We start from the raw sequence: 14041 nt of genomic DNA on the forward strand, positions 1-14041 counted from the left end.
GTCTTCAAACATAACTCAGGATCGCGATAGAATCTCTCAATGGCGCCATTGCCACTATTCTTCTTCTGTTGTACTTACGGTAGACTGGAGGTGTCAAAGGCGTAATACTGCCCTCATCAGGTCAGTCCAACAAAAATAAATTCCTGACAAAGTCTGGAGCTTTGCAGAAACCTGGATAAAGAATTTATCGTTCCCAATTATTCAAGTTGAGAATTAGCTGTAATGCCCATCTCTGACAATTCATTATGCTTAAGGTGTCTTAATGCAGACCATCAAAGTATTCTTAACACTTTACATGCCTCACACTCACACTGTTGCTTTATTTTCATCACAGCTGCAGTAAAGTAAAGATGCTTTATTGGCAAGGGTAGATTTTTCTTTTCCCTAATTTCCTTCGGGATTAATAAAGTATTCTGATTCTGATTTTCTCCTCTCCATCCTAAAAGCCATTAATACGGTTCATGCAGTAGCTGTGTCCAGAGACAATAGTCCCCAGATTCTTTAGAACATAGGTGTCAAACTCTGGCCCGCGGGCCAAATTTGGCCCACAGCCTAATTACATTTGGCCCGCGAAGCCATACCAAATTATTATTAGAGCTGGCCTACCGGTATTATACAGCTAATATATAGATTGTTTAGTATTAAGCTTTGTTTGTTCCATATTCAGTTTTTCAGCAAAACTTGTTTGAGTCCATAAGAAGAGATTCATTCTTAAATCTGGAGGAAGATTTTTTTTTCAATAAATATTAATGTTAGCCCGCGACCTTGTTCCAGTTTTAAATTTTGGCCCACTGTGTATTTGAGTTTGACACCCCTGCTTTAGAAGATCCAAACAGATGAAACAAGAAAAGGTTTCTTGGTTCAGCTGAACTTCCTTCTGCGCCACTTCTATTCTTAGTATCAGTTATTGTGTGAGTCTCTTCTTTATAACGGAAACAAAAGGTGACGCATTTAGGTCCATGACTTAAACTGAAAAGCAAGTGTCATAGTGAAAATCAGAATCATTATTCAACAGATATAGTTCTATTGTTTTTAAGATCCACGTTTTTTGTTGTTTTTATGGCATTTTGATTTTACCTTTCCTTTTGACATACTTCGACATACCCCTAAATATTTTTGGTAATTCCACGCTGGTGGAAACCCAAACAAGACTCTAATGCCTGGGTCTCAAACTCGCGTGAGGGAGGGAGAAAAATGAGAGTCGAAAAGTACGAGGTGCTACCAACAAGAAATGAGAGACTGAAGCATGTATGTCTGTGAAGGTTCTCAGTCATCCAGGTCATCGTAGTCAAAGGAGCTGCAAAGAAAAGCGTCTGGACTTCTTAAAGTTACTCGAAGACGTTTCACCTCTCATCCGAGAAGCTTCTTCAGTTCTAAGGTCAAATGGTGGGGAGTCCCAGATTTAAACCTAGTGGGAGTAACCCCCCACAGAGGGACAAAAGGACCCTCTGGGACCCTCCTTTGACTGAAGCATGTAAATATAATAACCACTGCAGCCAAAAAGAGTGCCTGATGAGCCCAGTTGTAAGTAAGCTGTTAAGACTTGACTGTACACTGTGTTCATGTTTTCCTCCGAAACAATAAAGTTCCATTGGAGCAGCCTTTCAACACCTCTTTCTGTCTCTTGCTAGCAAAGTTGACCCAGAAAGTAAAGCTAGTTAGTTGCTACAGTCACGGAACCCAAGGTATTAGCCAGCGGTCTCTTTACTAGGGTTCGAGATTGTCAGGGCATTGCGTTGTGTGGAGAGAAGGAAGAGAGGACCCAAACGGAGGACTCACAGGTTAAATGGTAAATGGCCTGTATTTATATAGCGCTTTACTAGTCCCTAAGGACCCCAAAGCGCTTTACATATCCAGTCATCCACCCATTCACGCACACACACACACACACACACAGGTTAGTGAAGGATGAGGATGGTGTTTATTATAAATGCAGGATGAACATAACATAATAGAGATTCTGACACTGACTGACTGAATGGCTGGTTAACTGAACTGGGAGGAAAACAAAACAAAACAAAAAAACAAAAAAAAAAAACCACACACTGAATCGACGATGACAAGACAACGAACTGGCGGAAAGTACGGACTTAAATACTCTGGCAAATGATGACAATTAGAGACCAGTGAGTACACAGCTGAATATAATCTAACTAATAACACAGTAAGAAGAACTACACATAATGCACATAAACAGAAGGTTGACACAGTTAAACAGAAAACATGAAACCTAAACCATGACAAAGTCTAAAACTGAAGACACTGTGTCAACGATCCAGGAATCCTGGCAGAGTACAAAAAGAAAACATTTTTCATTAGCAGTCAAAAACTAATGTGTACACTTATGTCTGCATTTTTATTTTGGTAAATACGAACGAAATTATAGCAGAAAAGCTGTCACGTGTCTGGTCAAAAGAGAGTATTAATATATTTATTTGGTAGTTCAATAAAAGACTTAAGAGTGAGAAAAAAAAACTGCGTTCACGTTTGCAGTTTTGTCTTGCAATACAATATTTGAAATGGAAAAACAAACAAACAAACAAACAAACAAAAGATCATATTTTAGGAATTGGTTGTGGGTGTTTTCTGTTTATCTGTTTGGGGTTTTTTTGTACCACCTGAACACTAAAGTGGCCTTCCAATGACATGACAGTGTCAGAAGTGGCCCACAGCTCATTTAAGTTTGAGACCTCTGCTCTAATGTATCATCACACAGTAATAATACATTTTTGTAGTTGTAAAAAGCATTACTCCCATTGATTAATGTAATGGAATACATTACAAATTACATTTGGGGCCATGTATTCTGTAATCTGTAGCGGAATACATTTTAAAAACAACCTTCCTAACACCTATAATAACTTGGCAAATAGTTCTGATTACATTAAGACTCATGTGATCTCAAGCACTGTTGACACCGAACCAAAGCAACATGAAGAAATGTCCATCAAATGTCAATCAAAAGCCCACAAATAATAACGTAATGATGTCAGATAAAGGTGGTAAAGGTGCACACCTTTAAAGTTGTGAGACAAACTCTGTTTTTCTTGTCCATATGGAAACACAGAAACTGAGCTTTCAAAAATCTTCAGCCTTCCTAGAAGGATTTTTAAAAACAAAACAAAACAAAAAAACAAAACAAAAAAACAAAACTTGTTTATACTGTTTATATTGGGTAAAAAGCCAAAACAGTCAGAAAAAGTTACATTTACCAAATGTACCTGTTAATGTAGTCAGAGACACATAAGCTCCGCCACCAACATTTTCTAAAAATGAAACTTAGCATGTAGCGTGTTTTCCTATATTTCAACTGTACCGAAGAAGTGAATTTTTTCCCATAGCTGCTACAACAATATAGAGGCCACACAGGTGAAAAGCCAATGTGTATTTTCAAACTTGACATACGACTAAAAATTTTCCCACAGACACTGCAACAATGTGGCTTCTCATCTGTGTGGCCTCCCATGTGTCTTTTCAAACTTGACATATGAGTAAAACCATTTCCACAGGCACCACAACAATACGGCTTCTCACCGGACTCTCATGTGAATTTTCAAGTTTGTGAGGGAACTAACACTTTTCCCACATGTACTGCAGCAATGTGGTTTCTCACCTGCGTGGACACTGATGTAGGCTTTCCAGTACTCAAGACAACTAAAACTTTTGCCACATGTGCTACAACAAGGTGTTTTTTTTACCTGTATGAATTGTTATGTGACTTCTCAAAGTTGTTGCCACACTAAATTTTTTCCCACAGGTGCTACAGGAATATCTTTTTCACCTGTATGTGATTCCATGTGTATTTTAAAAGAAGCTTTATGATTAAATCCTTTCCCACATGTGCTACAGGAATATGGCTTCTCACCTGAATGAATTCTTATATGACTTCTCAAAGTTCCTTCCACACTAAATTGTTTCCCATAGGTAATACAGGAATTTGACTGCTCACCTGTATGAATTTTTATGTGACTTCTCAAAGCTGCTGCCACACTAAATCGTTTCCCACAGCTGCTACAGGAATATTGCTTTTCCCCTGTATGCAATTCCATGTGTATTTTTAAAGATGTCTTGTGATTAAATCCTTTCCCACATGTGCTACAGGAATATGTTTTTTCACCTGTATGAATTCTTATGTGGGCTCTCAAATTTGCTGCTAAACTAAATCTTTTCCCACAGGTGCTACAAGAATCAGGCTTATCACCGGTGTGAATTCTCATGTGTTCATTTAAATGCGTTTTTAGAGTAAAATTTTTCCAACAGGCGCTACAAGAATGCATCTTCTCGCCTGTGTGAATTTACATGTGTTGTTTCAAGTTTTCCATCCTATTAAATTTTTCCCCACAGGTACTACATAAATGTACTGTCTTGGAATTTTGAACTCTCAGTCCTGCTACGACTTGATCTGACTTTTTTCTGTGTGAGTTACCATCCTTGTTTTCTTCCTGGTCAGTGTCAGGAGAGTTGTGAGAAAGGAGCTGGTCACTGCTTGGTTCTGGTTCACTGTGGTCGTTTTCTTCACGAGCAGGAAAAGCTTCTGTCTCCTGCTTTTGTACAAGTGGTTATGCCACTTGAGTGGTACTGAGTTCCCCCTGTTCCTTTTTAATCTGTGAAGAATCCTCCTGGTCCAGACTGGAGTTCTTCTCCTGGTTACGGACCTGCTGATCTGTGAGGCCCTCCTTGTCTTTACAGTCACATTGTGGAGGATCTGAAGGGACAAAATGATAATATCAGAAAAACATAAATTGGATCAACTGTAATGTAACCTCAACAATTAGCAGGTCCTTACATGGTAAACATGGTTCTCACATGTACCAGTAAAAGGTATGTTCTGGGGATAAGCTGTTTAGCTGACTCAGTGATAGACATTTTGGAAATCTAATTTCCGTAAATAAAAAGATGATCATGCATCAGGTGAGATTTAAAAACAGGACAAAAATTTTGCAGTAAAAAACAGATTCTCAGACAAACTGTAATGCTTCTAAATAAACATTACTGCTGTATTTTCTGTGTTACCAGCTGACTATTGACTCTCTTCAAGTCAATGTTATTGATACAGCACCAAATCACAGCAACAGTCGCCCCATGGGGCAGCTGATCAAGCCTCATCGGAGGAGCTACTTAAGAGTGTGGTGGAGCTTTCTCCGACGCTGGATCATTGCGTGGCTTTGTGTTAGTCTCTTGGCCAGTTAGTAAGTTTAATCTGCTGCATTGTTATTTTCCCAGGAGAAGTGTGGAGATGAGAGGGCAGCGAGCACGGGGTGCTCAGACACTGAGCGGGGACAAAGAACACCAACACTGGGAAGAGGACATGTCACGGGAGTCGGGAACACATTCGGGTTTTATTGTTATTTTCCATGCACCGTAAATAAACGCACTGCTTGCATTCACAGCTCCTTCCTCACATTCCCACAGTTGGCCAGCGTCAACTGTGACGGTCTGTCTCCCGAATCCAAACTGGAAACTGGTTTCACAGAACAGGGGCCTGAAAACTGAAGGCTCTCCTTCCAATTCTACTTTTAAATACTCTAGGAACAATGAGTAAGCCTGCAGTGCGAGAGCGAAGTGATCCAATGGGGTGATATGGTACTTGCCCTTGTGTGTGAATAGCAGGACTTTGAATTAAACTGTGGATTTAACAGGGAGCCAATGAATGGAAGCCAATATAGGAGAAATATGCTCTCTTTCTAGTTCCTGTCAGTACTCTGGCTGCAATCACAGCATTGTAAGACGGCGAAAGATGTACCTTTAGGCCCCCTCCTCGATTCAGAGATTGTCTTTCCCTTTTCACGTAAATCGCCTCCTTGACTCTGCGCTCAAACCAGTGTTTATCCCAGATGTCTTAGCATAAGGGCCCTTTCACAGCGGATGGAGCATGTGTTGCTAATGCTAACTGCTAACTAAAAGCCAAGGATTCAGAATTTGTTGCGCTGGCTGCTGAGCTCTGAGTTTTTGTGACAGCTCTATGTGTACTAGATGCGCCTGCTCCTTGTCGTTTCTATCTCTGACTTTATGTCCTCTTCTAGAGTTTGTGTTGTGTTATCTTCAAATGTTCAATAAAAACATGTATTGCTGGCATATAAAAGGGCATTTATTCTTCCAGGACCTGAAGTTCAGTAAAGCACCCCTTCAACAGCCAAACCCATCTGTTCTCTGACACAAAAAGTGGAACTGAGTAAACTGTGTGTCGGTGTGACGTAGTGCAGAAATATATATACGGATTTAGCTGGCAAAGAATTCTGAGCTACAACAAACACAAATCTTTTTTCTTTTTACCACACACACACACACACACCAAATTTTCACATATTTTGATTTACAAGGTTACAAAAACTCAGTACACATGTATTTGTTACCTGCTTTAAGGTGCGTATTTGAGAGTTATACTACAGAGTCAGGTACTTCTGATTCTTCTCTTTTCACATGAGCTACAGTATCCAGAGTCGTACGTAGTGAGGAGGTAAAATTATTAACAAGATAATCGACCTCTGTTGGAGTAGCATTCAGGTAGCTGCTCTGCGTTGGTACAGGGCATTAAGGATAACAACAGTGGGTGAATTAAATTCTTAAACCTTGTTACAGCACTTTCAGAAAGACATCGAGAGACCTTGCCCCACCCTATCATGTGATTTACTGAGGTCACATGGCCCAGGATATGAGTGGGCGTTAAGTTATTGTCTGGAACCGTCTTCTGACCTTTCTTGAGCTCAAGAGCTAAAGAGAGATTAGAACATCCACCAAGCCGGGCATTTTAAAATCATGGTCAAACTTACACTTCTCTATATTTCATAAACATGTAGCAAGACAAACACAACCCTGTGTATATTGCAGATATTCATCAACAGCTGGCCACACCCTCAGGAAGTCCACCAATAACATCACTACACAGGCCTTGTGCTGGAATCCAAAGGGTAAGACAGGAAGACCCAGAAACGTGGCACAGGGACACACCTATCATAGTGTTGTGTGGTTTGTGAAAAGCTTAGTTTAAAATCGATAATTTATTTTCAAATTAAACATTCGGCACTAATAGGGAAAATTGTCAATTTTAAATTAATTTTAAATTGTCAATATATTTAAAAAGTTTACAAAACAGATGCATTAATGCTGCTTATTGCAGTTGGTCTTTAGATTCTTCATGTGCCCCTATAACGTATCTCTGAGGTCTGAATAGGACCCAACATGAGTTTTATTCAATTTTGTAGTAAGAAATCCATCCATTACAGCTTTGCATACCTATTATGTGCAACTTTACTTCAGTGTTCCACTTGATGCCCAGCTCCTGCCCGGTCGAGATGATGGCATCTTTGGCTTCCTTCTTCAGTGAAAGCTGCTTTCCTTCCTGACTGATGGACAATTCCTCCTGTTCGTCTTTAGTTTGTGAAGGATCTTTGTCCTCCTGGTCTGGAGTTCCTCTCCTGGTTACATATCTGCCATGAATCTAAAGAAAAAGAAAGACAATAAAAAATAAATCAATTTTATTTTGCCTACATAGTAGAAGGTAACTTTGCTTCTAAACAGGAAAATGTGTACAGTTAGGGGTTCAAGTGGATTTAGATAGTATTCTGGTCTAAATAACCCAAAATGTGATGTCCATATATGTGGATGGCAGGTCCTAGGAGGTTTAACCAACACTGGCCCGGTGGTGCCACCCACAATGCCAACAGTGATTATTAGACTTAATCCAAGTAGATTTTTGCTCCTTTGTCAGCACCTTGAGGTTGACACACTGATCTACGAAGTGCAGTGTTATTACAATAAGGCCAACAAGCTGTGGGCTTCCACTTCAGTGACTGTCAGTGAGATGTTTGTCCATTCCTCTCTCAGAATGTCCTGTAGTTTATCTCTGACCTCTGACACAGCTGCTGTCACATCCTCAAAGTAGCTCAGAGGACGGATATTGATGCTGGATGAGTCTGTAGACTCACTGAGTGCTGACAGTGAGGGGTAGTTGTGTAGAAACTGGATGTGATCCTCTGTGTGTGAGAGCTGCTTCAGCTCAGCATCTTTCCTCTTCAGCTCAGTGATCTCCTGCTCCAGCTTCTCCTCAAGCTCTTTGACTCGACTCACTTCAGTTTCCTGCTGGGATCTGATCTGCTGCTTCACATCAGAGCTTCTTTTCTGGATGAGATGGATCAGCTCAGTGAAGATCTTCTCACTGTGCTCCACTGTTTGATCAGCAGACTGATTGATGGCCTCCACCTCCTGTTGAAGCAGCTTCACATCTTTCTCTCTGTCCTGGATTCTCTGCTGGATGTTTTGTCGACTCACCTCCAGCTCTCTCTGCCTCTCAGTCCTTTCTGCTGCAGCTGAGACTGTGTCGTGGCCTTTATGTTCATCCACAGAGCAGAGATAACAACCCTGGCCGAGATATCAAAAAAATGTTGGTTTATGCAATCTGAGCTAAGAAGGATGCAAATCAGCCATCTTAGGGTTGACTGGTTGGGCTCTCAAGCTTTGGCAATAAGGACAAGAGAACTGCTGTCTTGTGATAGCCTCATGACCACAAAGAATCCAGAACACTCTCCTCTGTTCAGCAAAGAGTCGTTCTGCACCTGGTTCCCAAAAGTTGATTCTGTTCAGCAAGTTAAGCAAATTCAAAAAGCACCATACATGTTTTTTGTTGAAGAATAAAAGGAGAGGTAGAGTGTGTCTGTGCACAGAGAAAAACGCCTCCAACAACTATTAAGTTTTATATACCTGTGCAGTGTAAGTCTTCTTCGTGTTTCCAGATGTTATCCAGCACTCTGAATCGCTCTTTCCCAGTCCAGACGAAGATTTCTTCAGACTCCTGCTTCACTACAACCTGTACTACATCCTGACTGGTGCAGACTTCCTCCTGTTCCTCTTTAATCTGTGGAAGTTGTGGACCATCCTCGCTCAGACCAAAGTTCCACTCCTGGTTATAGATCTCCGGGTCATTCAGACTCTCCTCTTCCTCACACTTCATATTGCTGTAGGGGATCTTAAAGGATAAGGGGACATAACAAGAAGGTTACTAATATGATGACAGGAAGGCACATCTGAGCAAATATATTCTAGCAAGTCTGTACACTGAGAGCATGTTGCTCACATATGTGAGTGAAATTTGGAGTGTACAAATTGGACAAATGTTTAAGAGCACCTGTGTGAGTGACTCGAGTTATCACATTTTTATTGACAAAGTTCAGAGTGCACAACATTCAATTGCTGATGCCAGCTTCATTTAAGGCAGTTTGATTTTCACTGTTGTATACTGAAATAAAACAGTAATTACATGAATTAAAATTTATATTAAAGCAAATGGTAACAATTTTTCAACCATTATTGAAAAAATAATAATAATAGGACAGCAGTAAAACAATACATAAGAACAGATGGTAACACGATGTAACTTGATACAGGGTTCTTGAAAAGTAGCAAGAAGTGAATGTGTTTAACTGTTTTGATTATGGGATTAGGGCTGTGCGATATGACCAAAATCTCATATCCTGATATTAAGACATCTATCGTCCTGGGAACGATATAAATCACAAAAATTTAACATTTATTGAATCTCGGGCAGCTCGACTTACGTGAAGTGTTTCCAGCTGGGCGTCTCGTACCTGGAGTCGAGTGTTTTAATTGAAACAATACATTTTTAGACGTAAGTTGTAACAGCCGCCGTTTTCTTTGTGAGTGTTTCTTACACGGCGTGCTGCGGGGAAAAGCCTGTTCTAACGTTTGAGTCTAAGGTTTATTTTTTTAGCACCTGACGGCTCTTTTTTGCTTCTCATCCGTAAAAACTCTGCATCTTTCACGTGATTCAGTTTATTTTGAAAAGTCTCAACAGGATCTTGAGCTTTATTGTGAAAGGTTTATGTGGAAAATAAACAAGCGGACACATGGTGGTTTTACCGTCATTGTTGCTAAGGACAAGGCAAAAAAAACCAACTGCTTCTCTGTCTGTAGTGTGGTTATATCAAATATAAAGAGAACTTTAAAGAAAGAGAGAACTTTAAGAAATGAATATAGCCACTACTGTGACCATCAATATAATGAAAAAAATGTTGCCGTAAACAGTTTATTTTGTGACACCACGAAACAAACGATAGCGTAAAATGAAACATAGATGTTTTTAATATCGTCATCCGATATATATCGTTATATCGAACAGCCCTAAAGGGAAAAAGGAAAAAGGACTGTGGAAGTATACTGCAAAAACTCTCTTGGAAGCAAGCCAAGAGGGTCAGATTATGTGGAACACACAGATTTTAAAAAAGGAATGATAATGAGGCATTTGTAATAACTAAGCTGTAAATATAAAAAGATCATGGTCCTTTGTGTCTGAAGGATTTCCCTCCTCTCTTCTTTTCTTTAGTTGTGGGAGGGGGGGGGGGGGTAGTGGGTCACTTCATGTGTTTGAATTAACTAGTGATTTTTGACGAGATTTAGTTCTGCAATATTTTCATTTTCTCTCGCCAATTCCATAGAATCAATGTACCATTATTTAATAACATTTGGAACACATTTCTGACCTATCTTGGTTTGGTTCAGACACCCAGGGCTGAAGACACGCACACCTCCACGAACACAGAAAAAATATACAAGTTGCTGCTCTTAGCACAGAAAAACTGCTAATCCGGCCAGTATTCACCCCCAGTGAACCACCGTGAGGATTATTCTGCGCCATCGCTGCTCTCTAAAATCATGACAAACATGTACCAAGCTCCTGTCCCATAGCCAACTTTTTTATTGATAAATTTTAATTGTCTATTTCATTCTTATTGTTTAGCTGCTTGCCTTTATTTATACTCCTTTTCTTCTTTAATTGTTGCTGTTCAATTCAAATCAATTTAATTTTTAATTAAATTCTATTTTATTCATATACCACCAAACCACAACAACAGTTGCCTAAAGGCACTTTTATATTGTAAGATAAAGACCCTACAATAATACAAAGAACACACCAACAATCAAATGTTAAGCAACCGCTTTGGCAACAGTGGGGAAGAAAAACTCTTAACAATATATCATTCAGTCATTCAGGTAACAGTCGTCTAAGGCGCTTGGAAAGAAAGTAGCTAGATTGCATGTTTCACCTCCTATCCGATACACTTTTTTTTTTTTTTTTTAAATTCTAAAGCCAAATGGTGGATAGTTCCAGGAATTTAAAACCTGGTGGGAGTTGCCCCTTAAGATGATTATGTATCTCGTCACACAACAAAAGGTGTGAAAAGAGGGTCAATATCATAAGAGATTTTGTGTCAAACCATTGTGACACCCTGCCTCAGCTCATCATGTGACTTGAAATCACCTGTTCAAAGATGGTCGTTTAGAGTGCATACAATACACCAAGGGTAGGCAACTCCAGGCCTCGAGTGCCGGTGTCCTGCAGGTTTTAGATCCCACCCTGGGTTAACACACCTGAATCAAATGATTAGTTCATTACCAGACCTCTGGAGAACTTCAAGAAATGCTGAGGAGTCATTTAGCCCTTTAAATCAGCTGTGATGTATCATGGACACATCTAAAACCTCCAGGACACCGGCACTCGAGGCCTGGAGTTGCCCATCCCTGCAATACACTGAACACTTTAAGTGTGTGTAAACACACACACTTTAATGGTGAAATGTAAATTCTGTAACTGTGCACAAATGTTCTTTTTTCCCTTTTCTTTTCCATTTCCGTGCTTTGCCTTCACACTACTTCCTGTTGCACGTCTAGTATTGTGTCAAATATTATTGAAGTAAGACGCGCGTTTTGTAGTCGATCGTGTTTACATACCTGTTTATTTCGGATATCCAGCAGTATGCGCTCACAGCTGGTCCTCCTCAATCATAGCTTATTAATATTTGAGATTTCTTCGCCTGCAGTACCAAGTCTCTCAGATACTGCACCGAACAGCCAAAACATCGCGTCACATCCGTTTTTTCTTCTTCTATTGCTTTTCTGGCAGATTGGACTGAAAGGCGTACTAGCGCCCCCTAATGATTCAAATTGAGCACTGACTTAAAGGAATAGTGAATGACAGAGATCTCAAACTCATTTTACATCGTCAATCACATAAACCAAATTTTAATCTTGAGTGGACCAGACCAGTGAAACTCTGCTTTCTATCGATTTAAGTACACACTTCAGTATCAGTTTGAAATAAAATCAAACAAGCTGAGCTGAACATGATCCCCTCTTTAGCAGAAACTAAAATTAGAGCAACTGAAACAAGAGCATTTTACACATGCTGACGGAGCTGCAGACGAGTAAGGACAAAAAGTATCCGCAGGAAGTCCTTTTTTTATCATTTTATTAGCTTTTTACGTCTTGATGCATTCTCAAACATCCACTTAGGTAAATCTTCAAAGGTTGATTTTGTTTATCTGGACGTATCGTTTTCAGTGGGAGAAACGTTCGTCGCTCATCCAAGTGACTTCTTCAGTCTCAGCTGACTGCAGGTTTTCCTAATCTTATAAACAGTATATCTGCATAATGACTGAAATTAGTCCACTGTAGGAACAACGGACTGGGAGGTCAGTTCCTTCATCATGATTATGCAAATTCTCATGACCATTGATCACCAACCCTTGATCAAAGCCCACTGATCAATGGCCATGAGTACCATTCACAGAGAGTTGGGGAATGGCTGCAATCACAGCATTGAAAGATGTACCCTCAGGCCCCCCTCCTCGATTCAGAGATGGTCTTTCCCTTTAGACTTTTCATTTAAGTGAAAATCTTTAGAGAGAAACTTTGTGAGCATGTTTCACTTTGTGAAAAATGTTGCTGCACTTGTTATCAGAGTGCATAATCCATTCTCACACTCAGCTGCTGTTGACAAAGATACTCAGCAGACTGAGGAGAAAGGTTGTAACAGGGAATACTGGATTCAATTCAATTCAATTCAATTTCATTTACATAGCGCCAAATTACAACAAAAGTCGTCTCAAGGTGCTCTATATTGTACAGTAGATACAGAGAAAAACCCAACAATCATATGACCCCCTATGAGCAAGCACTTTGGCGACAGTGGAAAGGAAAAACTCTCTTTTAACAGGAAGAAACCTCCGGCAGAACCGGGCTCAGGGAGGGGCGGGGCCATCTGCTGTGACCGGTGTGTCCTCTCCACTCTGTGAAAGAGGCTCCAATTTCAGATTTCCCAATAGACGTCCACACCGAACGCGATAGACGTGACCAGAGCGTCAGGTTACAGTTTATTGTCTGGAAGGAAGTTATTCTCTCTAATATGATGTGTTCTCAATGAAAATTAATATAGTCATTTATGCGTAGTGAGCTTTTTGATTTCCAATTAAAAATGTAGTATTTTATTTACAACTGTACTAGTTCTCACCACATGATCAAACTCCTCACCTTATCACTATGGAAGAAACTAGCCACCCTTTGGAGAAAAGTCATTTACACTGCTTGTATCTGTGATCCCATTCTTTCAGTCATTACACAGAGCTCATGACCTTAGGTGAGGGTGGAACCATAGATTGACCAGTAAATCCATGGCTTACACTAAAGCTGCATCAAAGCTCAAACCCCAGGAGAGTTAATGGATTTCCACATTTATTCATTTGACACCTAAAGTTGATTTTTGATTTCCTGAACTTTCTGGGTTGAAGTTAATCCACAGTTTTCATCAGTGAAGGGTTTTAGGGCTTTTGTAGTGGACACTTGTCTCTCCCATCTTTCCCATGGTCCCTTAACGCAGCATCAGTGTTACAGCTTGTGACTCCGGTGAACAAATTGACACAGTGTGATATTACACATATTTAAATCTCTCTTTACTGATGATGTTGAAGCTGCCGAAGGCACAGTGAAGTTTTTACACTGAGGTTAACAACTGAAATTTGAAAATCAAGAATGCACAACACAAGAGGTTGCCTTCATCCTGCTAACAGGGATGGAGAGGAAGGTAAAGCATTGCACCTTAGTTTGTCCATACATTTGACAATTTGCCATGTATTTAGGACAAGTCCTTTATAATAAAGGTTACATTATAATAAAGTGCACTGTGTCATAAAACATAACATATAAACATTTCTACTAAAATATGCAGCAGAAAGGCAAATATGCATTTTTTTAG

General features: G+C 39.9%; 1 pseudogene; it reads right to left on the reverse strand.

Annotated features, from left to right (window-relative positions):
• Positions 1 to 1902: 1902 nt before the first annotated feature.
• LOC120715352 lies at positions 1903 to 11919 on the reverse strand (annotated as a pseudogene).
• Positions 11920 to 14041: the final 2122 nt, after the last annotated feature.

The sequence above is a fragment of the Simochromis diagramma genome, unplaced genomic scaffold (genome assembly GCF_900408965.1).
Source record: "Simochromis diagramma unplaced genomic scaffold, fSimDia1.1 OVJJ01000688.1, whole genome shotgun sequence".
NCBI classification, from domain to species: Eukaryota; Metazoa; Chordata; class Actinopteri; order Cichliformes; family Cichlidae; genus Simochromis; species Simochromis diagramma.